Source organism: Micropterus salmoides, unplaced genomic scaffold (genome assembly GCF_014851395.1).
Source record: "Micropterus salmoides isolate LMB-PRFRI ecotype aquatic unplaced genomic scaffold, ASM1485139v1 Ms_hic_scaffold_12, whole genome shotgun sequence".
NCBI classification, from domain to species: Eukaryota; Metazoa; Chordata; class Actinopteri; order Centrarchiformes; family Centrarchidae; genus Micropterus; species Micropterus salmoides.
In genome coordinates this window covers 3,387,334-3,399,363 of record NW_024040263.1, presented here as the reverse complement: position 1 = coordinate 3,399,363, position 12,030 = coordinate 3,387,334, and positions in this window count along the sequence as shown.

The following is a 12,030-nucleotide window of genomic DNA, read 5'->3' as shown; positions in this document are numbered from 1 at the left end:
GCTTTATGATCCCCCCTGTGGTTCCTGTGGTAGAAAAGAATTTTAGTGGAATTACCCACGCAAACAGGGGGATGTGTTCCTGAACCTCATTATAATTACTACATTTAGTCTCCACCAGCTCATGCTCCAAAATGCGTCACCATACTCGCCAGCTAGTTGCCAGCTGTTTCTGCTGTAGCAAGTATCACACAAATGGTTTATCAGAGCGTTTTTGCTGCTGCACCTCTCACCTTTTTCATTGTCCTTGTCTTCTTCTAGTACTTTGTCTCATGCCTTACTGCAATTTGCCTTGCTTTCATTATAAAAATATTTCATTACAAAAATCATTACATCTTATAAGATCTTACTAAACTGCTTGATCATCTCCCTATTTATTTAGCTCTTTTCTACTGCCGCTGGGCATGTAAGGTATTTGTCTGTGCACATCTTGAGGTGTAAAGACCCTTGGTGTGAGATGGGGGGGGGGGTCAAAGTATTCCATAAAATAAGAGAACACTCAAACTCATCGTTTTGTGAATTTGATGATGGCTCTTCTGAAGTTTTAATTAAAGAGCCCTGTGTCAGTTTGGCTTGTTACACAGAGCTTTAAAGCTCCTGGTAGTAATATTCTGTATTGTAGGTATCTGAGGCCAGATAAGAAAGTGTAAGAGAAGGATGCACCAGATTTAAACCCTATAAATCAGGAGCACGTGATTTGACCACTGATTCAACAAGATGTACCAACAATGGTGAGTTATTATGGAGTTATAATGGGATCTTATGGAAGATTCACACAATAGAATGAAATAATTATCATTTGATTCATGATTGGTAAGGTGAAAATAATCAGGCCTCTTTTACATTTTTAGCTAATAACATTGAGGTAATTTCACACCTCGATGGGCCTCTGCATTGATTGTTCCATGTGTTTGATATATGAGCAACTGTGATTTCTTGTAATCGGCATGTGAATATTTAGCAGTCTTTAAAGTGAGGAGTACACAATAATTAATGTGAGTAGGAAGGGTAGTAGTTCGAGTTGGAGCTGTTGGCAATAAGCAGAACAAATCACATTGTAAAATCAAATAATTTAGACAATGGCCACCTTGAACAGGAATTTTCTAAGAGGTTGGTTTGGCCTGAATTGACTCTCATTCAAACCAATCTTCTAAAGCTTTTCACAGTTGGCAACGTGCCTGTAGCTTCGTCATCCCTTTATTCTGTGTTTAGAAAGAAGAGCCTTTATGTTAGAAAAACTGGGTTAGTTTAGTTCAGTAGTTGTTCAAAATGGTCAGCAACAGTTTTATTAAGTTTATTAAATCATTTGCTAATGTTGAAATATTTTTTCTGAGATCACAAATCATAGTGTAAAACATCAATATACTACAAATAATAATTATAATAATGATTGTTATAAAGGATTAAAATTATTAGCTTACATATACATCTATATACATACATTTATTGTAAATTAAAGTAACTTATTAGCTCATCATTAACCAGAGGCTAATAAATCAATGAACTCTAACCAATATCATTATCAAGTGTTTATATATACCTTTATATATATGTAAACACAACATTGACATACTATCACCTAATGAAGTTTACATGGTTAATGTGCTAGCAAACAGGAAGGCATGGAGCAATATTAGCATTCATTGCATTTTGTTGCTAACTAACAAAGAAATAAAGAGGCAAAAGGCACTAAAACACTCTGTAGAGCTGAAGGGAACTGCAGAGTCTGATGATAGTTCATGCTGACTTTGTTATCCCTGATTACTAAACAAAGACATAAATCCTGGCCAATTTATACAACAATGATAGCTTTTTATGGCTGGTCCATTGTCCAGGAAAAGCATAAATAATGGTCTTTCAAAAATGTACAGAGGGACAATGAAGATGATAAAGATCACTTTGTTTTAGTTGCCCGCTTTTCTGTCTGCATATATATGAATTAAGCAAACTCTCTGCTTGAACATTTCACCAGCAGAGACCCATCTGCCTTACCAGGCTTGAGCCTGCTGTGACCACTTACTTACTGTTCGGTAAATAAAACTATGTTCCTTGCCACAGGCTTGATCTAGTGGGCTAATTTATAAATCCCCAAATTTGACACTAAACTGTCATAATCATACAGCTTCTCTCTACAGCTGTACCTAAATCAGATTTGTTTTATTGACTTGTGAAGACCTGACTTTATGTAGTACATTGTATAAGAGTATAAAACTGAGATATTGAGTAACATCTGACTGTTACTTTGGATAAAAATTTGTTAATGTCAATTCTGATTTCTTATTTTGATCTGATCTTTTCCTAATTTTACATACAATCCAGGTTTTGTGTATGTACTGCTTGCACACCGGAAAAGTGACAATTAGTTATACTCCAATATTGATTGAGTCTACTATTACTCTTAATGCAATACTCAAGGGAAACTAAGGTGCTACAAGAAGACTCTTACTTAAATTACTTTGATGTTGTTTTCACTCTCAAACTCCACTGCCATTACAAACATGTAGGGGAAAACGCAAGCAGCCAATCACCGTTCTTCCAGTCCTCCCATGGTATCCACATCTATGCTGTAGCCCCGACATGTAGTATAACCACTGTTGTATGTCAGCGTCCAGTGTATTTAGTTATCAAATGGTTAACAGCTCTTATTCTCTACTACTAATCCAATACATTTTTAAGTTTTGAAAGATTATGCCACAATACAGGAGTATAGGCAGGCAGCACAGACAGAGAATAAGATGCGGCGGTAGATAAGCAGCACACTAGTGTAGTATAGTAGTGATAAGATCGTTTTGTTCATACAAAACACAGTTATTTTAGTTGATTTTGTGCTCACATGGTGTTTATTCCTAAATTAAAGTGCTTATTGAAATTACTACGAACAGACACACAGCAAACCTGGGACCTTGTAGTTGTCCATCACAGGAGCACTGGTTGGTTTCTGTGCAGATATTAAAGCTGTGCTGTTCTTAAAGCTGCACTTGGCAACAATTTAACATAGCATGCAAAACCTTCTGCGCCCTTCCTCTAAGCTCCTCCCACCAAACCTACAAGTTGGTATGGCAGCAGAAGGAGCTGGTTGCCCTGCGAAACCTCATACCTTGTTGGGCTCGGTTTCCACAGCGAGAGTCTCAGCAAAACCCTGGCACCTCTCGCATTGACTCCTCTTTTCAAAGATGCCCCTCCAACACTTTGTGCCCCAGGGCAGAGCACCCTAGGCTTCAGAGGCAGCTGCAACAATGTCTTAACAGCAGGATGAGAGGCTAATACACCACTGTCCCCCCTGAAAAGTTATTCCCCACATGCCTCTTTACCACATGTCGCTACAAGTACATGTTTTGTGCTATGTTGTTGTTGTTGGCAAAGCAGAGATGGGAAGTTCTTTCGTGCCGTGTGTTTTTTTTTTCCTCAGCCACTGTGTTTGCAAGCTCCATATTGAGCTTGAATGAGTGGGGTTGCGCAGCATTGTAGGAGTATTGATTGACACTGCGTTAGAGACTGCTCCTGGCTCTGATTTGTTGTTTTATTTTGTTTGTGGTGAACTCATACCATTATGAGCACTAGGAGATGCCAAAGGAACCTGTTTTTGTCTCAGATTATTTGTCTCATGTACTACTATATAGTGGGGATATAGTTTCAGCAAATATGCCAAAAAGTTATTTTTCTAAAAGTCACCTACAGAACCTTTAATGTGAACACATGGCAGGCTGAATCATTAGCGGCCGTGCCGTCAATGTCCATTTTTCCGACAGAGAGACAGTGGAAAGTCTGTGTGATTTGAGAAGTTTGCTCGTAGTGATGAACCAACATACAATTATTATCCAACTCTACAGTTCTCCTCAGTTTAACAGAGCCATTTAATGTCTTTCACTTAGTTGTTTTGGTTTTATGACCTGCAACAAACTACCTGCAGAATTTAGCAAATAGCTGGTAACAATAGTTGAGCATTTAGGAGCACCAGATATTTCCTCCAGGAACTAAAGAAGGACAAAAACAGGGGTAAAATTTGTCGGTGTCAAGACACATGATTACAAATGAATGCTAATTGGGAACTCTGAAATATACGGCAATTGAAAGTCGCTTTGTCAGCTAAATGAGTAAATACAATGTAATCTGTGTCTTTATTTGTAAAGTAACCTGTGCAACAGTGTTTTATATTGTATTAAATAGTATTCTGTCTTTACTCTATTACCTCTTGGAAAACAGGCATAGAATAAGATATATCAAAAATGATTCCCTGTACAGGGGAAATAGTTTTAATGTTAATCATTTTTAACCATCTTTCACATGTTCATCACCTATCTTTGTTGTTTGATGAACCCCCTTTGAGAATTTCTTGTTTGAAGTATAAGGCGACTGCTGACAGGACCATAGAGAACAGATTTCAAAAGCTGGCTGCTAGAAATAATCAATGAGGAAATGATGAGCCGAACCTTTTGGCTAAAGAGAACAGAAACTGTATGTGGGTTCATGTGTGAATCACTGCGTGTTTGATAATGAGAGAATAATCAAAATAGAATGAACACTAATGACCAAAAAAAGGAAAACTGTCAAAACATTTTACGAGAGACATTTGCAAGCAATAAAATCCACATTTAGACACGGGAATCATGAAATTCTTTCACACAGCCCTCTGCTAATGTTAGAGGCCTTTTATGTGAGATAGGTCGATCTATCAGAGATGGCTTTTTATATTTCTCTGATTTATTTTTCCCTTTCATACTCAAAGAAAGGGTGGCGTATTTAAAGCAACAAAACCAGCAAATGTTTTTGACGCTGGACTGATACTGATGCTTCTTATAAATATAGCTGTAAATAAAAGCAAATACATTTATCATCATCCAGAATTGTTTTCTGGATTAGTTTGAGAAATTTTTACCTATCATCTTGTGACAATGTTGCACTATTTATTGGCTGATAAACTTGAACACCTCCTACACTGCAATCTATCAAGTATCTGCTTGCGTGGATTGTTTGTTTTGCTTTTGACCTTATGATTCTCGTCTAGTATATCACCTCATTAGAAACTGTGAAGCAAAAAGCATTGTTCATTGGCTTCCATAATGTGTAGTCACATTGTGATGTCCTGATAGAGAATAATTGATTGTCAGGCATGACTGCTCTGTGTGGGTTCATAGTACTGGAGGTGGATTGAGAAGACAAGGGCGTAGGGTAGTGTGTAAAATTGCGAGAGGGGAATTTTTAGTGTGTTTCTGTCAGGGTGCTGGGGAGCACTTGTGCGTGGAGAGAAACACAAAATGCTATATGGATGGACACAAGCCCGAATATATTTATTAATCAGAGCACTCACATACAAATGTAGCAGTAGCAGAGCTCTGAATATGTTTTGAGTTTATGAACAATTCTCTGTCAAAATTAGCAGGTGGGAGGTGCATAGAAACCAGCTCATCCTCAACAGATAAACTGTGGTACAGGTTGTCTGCAAGCAGCTTATAACGACCCATATTTACGTTTATTCTTAGGCAGCATCCTCTGGTGGCTGTAATAATTATGACAAGAGCATATGGAGGTGGGTGGATGGGTCAAAGAGACACTGGACTTTCACCTAGGAGAATGGGTGTGAAACAAAAAGTATGTGATTTACGTATTTTAACCCAAACCATGATCTTTTCTAAACCTAACCAAATTGCAACCACATTAACCATGTGTTTAAAGTCACATCTGTTGCTTTTTGGGGGGGAACGGTTAGGAATCAACCTATTCTGTCTTGTAGGAATGAACACATGTTGATAGAAACAGATGTTTGCGGCTTGCATCTCTCTCTCTCTCTCTCTCATATTCAATTTAGCTTTACGGCATGAATGTGTAATAACAATATTGCCAAAGCATCATACATACTACATAACAATCAACCCCATACATTTCATTAACATCAACAAGTAATTAAAGTGTAAAGTAATCAAAGCGTATGTGTGTTTGTGTTAAAAAAAAAAAAAAAAATTAAAAATTAAAATAAATAACAGTATGTGTGTGTGTGTGTGTGTGTTTTAAAAGAAAATATAAATATTAAAATATCTCTCTCTCTCTCTCTCTGTGCTGTACATTGTTCTGAAACATCAGCTAAAGAATCTCTGCCAATAATTTGATGTTGGGCTTGTGGGAATTAGCTAGTTAATGACTTCACTCCAAAGATAAAGTGAACGACCTCTGACATAAATAGCAATTGTAAGTCACTTTGGATAAAAAGCGTCAGCTAAATGAATAAATGTAAATGTTATTGGAGTTTCACAGGCATCAACAATCAAAGCACTGGACAGTCTCTTGCTCTTTTCTGACAAGGAAGGTAATGAGGAAAGTCTGACAGGAGGGGGAGGAGAATCTTGGGATACAGAAAGGACAAATTTAATTTAAGGTTTCAAATAATCTCTCCTGCTGTTTGTTCCACTTTGGTGTGTGTGAGTGAGCCTGAAGAAAAACTGTTGTCCACCGAAGCTCTCAACACTCCTCTGTGCTGAAGTGGGCTGATGATAAATGAACCCACTGTTGGCCAGTACAAGTAGTACATTACTCAGAAATAAAACCACACACACACCAATTTTTAGCAATTGTTAGATAAACCATGGAAAAAAATTAAAAGCTTCAATAATTTCAGTATTTTTAATTAACAAATGACTATGTAATGTGAAAGGGGTTGCTCATAGAACTCAGTGAATTATAATCCAACTTTGCAGTTCCCCTCTGTGCCAGAGTTTAAGCATCTTTCATCTCATTGTTTTGGTTTTACTGCCAGCAACTTTGCTCTTTGGTTTGGTCTCCTTGCTATTATCAATAGTGTTGTAGTCAAGACCACCCAAACCGAGACCAAGTCAAGACCAAGACCAGTTCCCTGCATTGCATGGCACGCAATAAAATGTGGAACAAGATCATAGGTACTTCACAAATTGATCTGAAACATCCACATTCCCATTAAAACACCTACATACAAACACTAAGAGCTGAAATCAACGTGAGCATTGCAGGGAGGGGCGACAGTCATTAATTAGGGTTACTGGTTGCATTTGAAGCAATGTTTTACTTCCAATCAAAGTTAGGATGTTAACAAATCAGACAATGCAAAAGCAATTTATTGATATTCCCAAAGTTATGGTCTTGACTGGTCTTGAAATAAAATCCCGAGTCCTCAATGTCCAAGACACGACCGAGTGCAAATGCGGTCGAGTCCAAGACGAGACCAAGACCATCAAAAAGTGGTCTTGAGTACTACAACACTAATTATCAACACTGTTTCTAACAACAGGCAGCCTTTTTTCAATTCAGTTTCAATTCTAGACCTTTATTTATTCCCCAAGGGGCAATTAGTTTTGTTGCAGTAGCAATAAAGCTCTAATTATATCCTACCTGCCCAGCACCAAACGGCTGAATATAGTGGGGCATTTAGCAGCAAGAGCCATTTCCTTAGGATACAGTGGAAACTGCAAAAATATAGCTAAAAGGAGAATGACTATTGGACTCACATTTGTCAGGTGGTCCGACACACGCCTCTAAATGAGTGCTAATATTGCTCTACTAGATTTGTAAACAGGCACCTGTTTGCCAACAGGTTCACCATATCAAATTCACAGGGGGATAATATATGAAGTATTTTGTTTACAGCTTGTTCCACTGTGGCCAAAAATGAATTAATTCTACTGTAATAAGACTCTTCACTCCTGTACACTCTTGATAAAATAATCTAAAAGATAACTTCCTCTCACAATCAAATTTTCATTCTTCCACTTTTTTCTGTTTGACATTTGTTGTTAATTTTAGTATTTGGATATTAGGGGAAGATCACGTATGTGAAAATGGAGTTACTTTCATGGTGCACTGCTTTCTGAAAATTTAATGGCCCAAGTGAATACTTGACAAGGATGTAATGTGACAAAAAGGGCTTAAAGGATTTCACTGATTTTGGTTCTTAAGAGGACACATGGAATAATGAATTTCTTACTAAGCTTCACCTCTCCATTTTTGCTCTTGTTAATCCCCACCGCTTAAAACAAGAAAGCCCCTTTTTTGCACTCACTCTAAAAGTGTTTAATTACCTACCCAGGAGATACAAAATGTAAGTGGGGAGATGGATTTTTCATTTGCATTACGATATTTGGTTAATGTCTTGTACCCTGCTGTCTGACATGTGACAAACCCGGAAACAATATTGATTAAGTAGGAAGAATAATAAAGATTTTAAATTTCTCTTTTTGGTGTATTGCTCTGTCTGCTATGATTTGTAATTTGTCTTGTACAGACAAAAAAAAAAAAACACACCACATTGATTTATTTCAAATAAATTGTTGAAAGAGCTGCTGGATCCTTGTGCTTTAATATATGTTCAGATGTGCTATGAATCAGTGGCATCATTTCTTTCATTAAGGCTTTTTCATTGCTTTTGTAAAGAGTGTGATCCTGGCAGTTGTCTCTTTTGCATAGAAGTAAATATGTGCTCACCCTTATGTGAAGTTTCACTAGATGGGCAACTGCTGTGCTGACAGTCTTTGTTGTAAATGAAAAGAAAGAAAATCAATAGGGCAAAAGTGTTGATTAATGAACTGACTGAAGGTGCTCCCTTTTACTACACATTGGTCTCTCCCACATTAATGCACTCCTCTTCCCTGTTGTGAGACTGAGACATGTCAGCCTCTGACTTTCACCCAAACTATCAGATCTGCAGAGGTCATTGAAGAAAGAGTCATTTTCTACGTAGGTCTCAGCAGAAACAATGAGACTTCACTGATTACTAGTGATAGTCCTTGCAAGTCTGTGTTTGAAGTGCAGTAACATTATTTAGCGTAAAGCAGCTGAAAAATAGGATAATAATGTAAATTAGGGGGAAGAAAACATGTACAGTGTGTTCATCATGTATCAGTATATTCCATCTTGCAGTAAAATTGCATGTGGTCAACCCACTGCTATGGTTAGACTGAAATCAGTGTATGAACATAATATAAGTGGTACAGCAATCACCACAGATGAATGTTGACGATCATATAGAAGTGCTTTCAGAAGCAGTTGCTGCTCCACAGTTGAGGTTAAGCATTGACAAACCCCTCATTATCACAACTGTTTGAACAAACATGTCACAGTTTGTCGTGTGTGCTGGCAAGAACAGGTTTTAGGACCCAAACGCAGGACACAGAGGCAGAGCAAGTACAGTTTCTGGGTATTTATTTAAGCCCACAGAACTTACAGCAGAGTCCAAACCAAGGTTGTCCACAGAGCAGCAAAAACAGTCCATAACAAATGATCCAGGGGAAGAGGGAACAAAAGGATAATCCAACAGACGAGGTAGCAGAGGCAGGCAGGCAAGCAAGACACACGGCAGTGGATGAACATACAACAAACCAGCAACAGCTGAACAGAAGTCACACACATTTAAACACTGGCTAACGAGGAGGGTGGGAGCCCAAACAGGTGATACTAATAATGACAGCAGACAGACACAAACAGATAGCAAACAGGCCCACACTAACAGAACTACCAACAAGCCCACAGACAAATACCAACAGAAATATGAATATATAAACAGACATACAGGGTACAAAAGACCAAGGACATAAGACATGAATCCAACAGGAACTCAAAACACAGAACCGACAAGCAGGCAGAGGAATACTGGAGGGAACAGACAGAACACTTGACATGAGGCAAATAACCAACACAGACAGAACACATGTAACAACATACCAGACAAGAAACTAACTCAGACAATAACAGAAACCCATGTAAACAGACAAACACCAACCAATTATAACCCAGGGATCATAACAGACAAAACCTAAACGAGAACACAGAACTAGAGCAGAGTACCGAGCAGACTAAACCAAAATGATGCAGAGAAAGAACTAGAAGCAAATACTACGACATGAACTAAGGCACAGGACTAGGAACAAAGACATGGAACCAAAACCGACTAAATAACAGATACTGAACTGACAAAACAATAACTCAGAGAAACTCAAAACACAACAGACTTTATAACTGATACTGGACACAGGACAGAACCCAAAACAATAAGACAGATACTAAACAGATTATAAATAACATGACTGACTGAAAACAACCAACTGACCAAAACAGAACAGACATGCCCACAGTGCGACAAAACATACCACCAGGTTGTTGCTGTAATTAGGTAAACCTGTGATACCAGGAGAAAAACACAGCAATATCTTGAAAAAGTGAAGGTCATATATTGACAATGATCCAGACAACATACAGTCAGCCGTCTCTAAATATTTGAATGGCGCCAGAAATTGAGTTTCCTGAAAAGTGTACATATACAAAGCTCGACATCTGGGAAATAACATTAGACCAAACAAAGCCTTAAGCCCTAAAGAATCATGGAGTTTTAAAGCAGGATTTGTCAGCCTGATCAAAATCAGGAGGGCATCTGGTTGTCTGTGGACAGGTTTGCAAAAATATCTTTATTTTATTATGTTTTCTTCCGAAGTGTGGTGGTGTTAACCATGGTGCAGACATACAGAAGGATGACATCACAGGCATAATGCTAAATTGTGCAGACCCTCTATACATAATAGTGAAAATGATTGTTTCAGCAATGAGACACTGAATCTTGAGGAGTTTATGCTTGGGTTCATGTTTCTTGGGTTCATGTTTCCCCCTCAGCCAAGGCTCCAACATGGCTTTCTTTACCCCAAAAACAATTACACAAAAGGTTAAGCAGTTTTCCATTAAAACTGCAATGTCCATTGATCAATCCTTGGTGGGGCTCTTTGTTGCATGTGATAATCCTCATTTCCTATGTGTCTCTACTCAACAGCTGTCCAGTAAGGGCTACCAAACAGCAAACAGCTGCTAACCTTGTACATTCTGCATCTACTTCAAATGTGTTTGAAATTGGCCGAAAAAATATTTTTTTGGAGATGACCCTGCTGATGCTGATTTGCTGACTGTGTTATGTCAACACAGTTTGTTCATGTAACAGGCAAGTTGGACCCCAAAATCATTCTGCATCAGGGACGGAGCACGGCAGATGCTCCCTGCAGAACTTGCAAACCCTGCAAACTATTTATTTTTAGGCACTTTTTGTCTACAGTCTCTAGTAACAATTCACCTTCCTGTTTTATTTGATATGAAGAGACGGACAATATAAACACACAGAGCAACACATATATTAAATAATATATGCCTCATTTTTGTGCAGGCTTTATATTATCAAAATGAGAGTATGATGAGTTGAATTTAGGGGCTTCAGATATTGGATATTGGCTTGTCAGAATGTCTGTGTTGTACATTTATTTGGTTTTATAATTTAAATAAAGGGTATTACGGGTAAAATGTCTTGAGGTGTGTTTTACCGTTACACTACTATGGCTTTAGTTATGGTATGTTTTCAATGAGCAGAAATGATTTATGATTAATGTTAAGATTATCTTAACGAACCCAAACAGCCTATTAATCTACAAATAAAGATTATTATTATTATTTCAGTAGAGGGGGGCGTTAAAAAAATGCTTCATCAACAGCTTACTAATTTGTCATAAATACCCCGTTAATGTATTTTCCTGCTGATTAAGCAGGGAAACATAAGTGAAAGGGATCACAACACTATAAGCAGCTGCTAACCTTAAAGAATTTTGTTATCCCATGGTTAGCAATGACGATATAATCAATTATCCTGCATTCACAACACACATGACTCCATATGGAATGCTTTCTTGTATGCAGCTTGTTTGACTGTTGGTTGCAGCTCTTTTTCTACATCTTGCTCTCATTCTGCGCCACTTCTCTTTACATCTACAGCTGCTCCTTCACCTCTTGTGCCCTTCCCTATCTCCTCCATTTCTTCCCCTTCTCTCCCTCTACAACACGTTCTTGGTACCACCATCCTGCCTCCTCCTTCCCCTCCCCTGCTCCCTTCTATGTGTGTGTTTTTTTAAATTGTTTTTCCCCTTCCATTCAACTGATTCACCTACAGCAACGCCTTGATGCTTCCTATTTTTCAATCAAGCCATGCGCCGGATAAAACACGTGCAAATGGTCGTATTCTAGCTGATAGCTCACGAAAGCCAACAC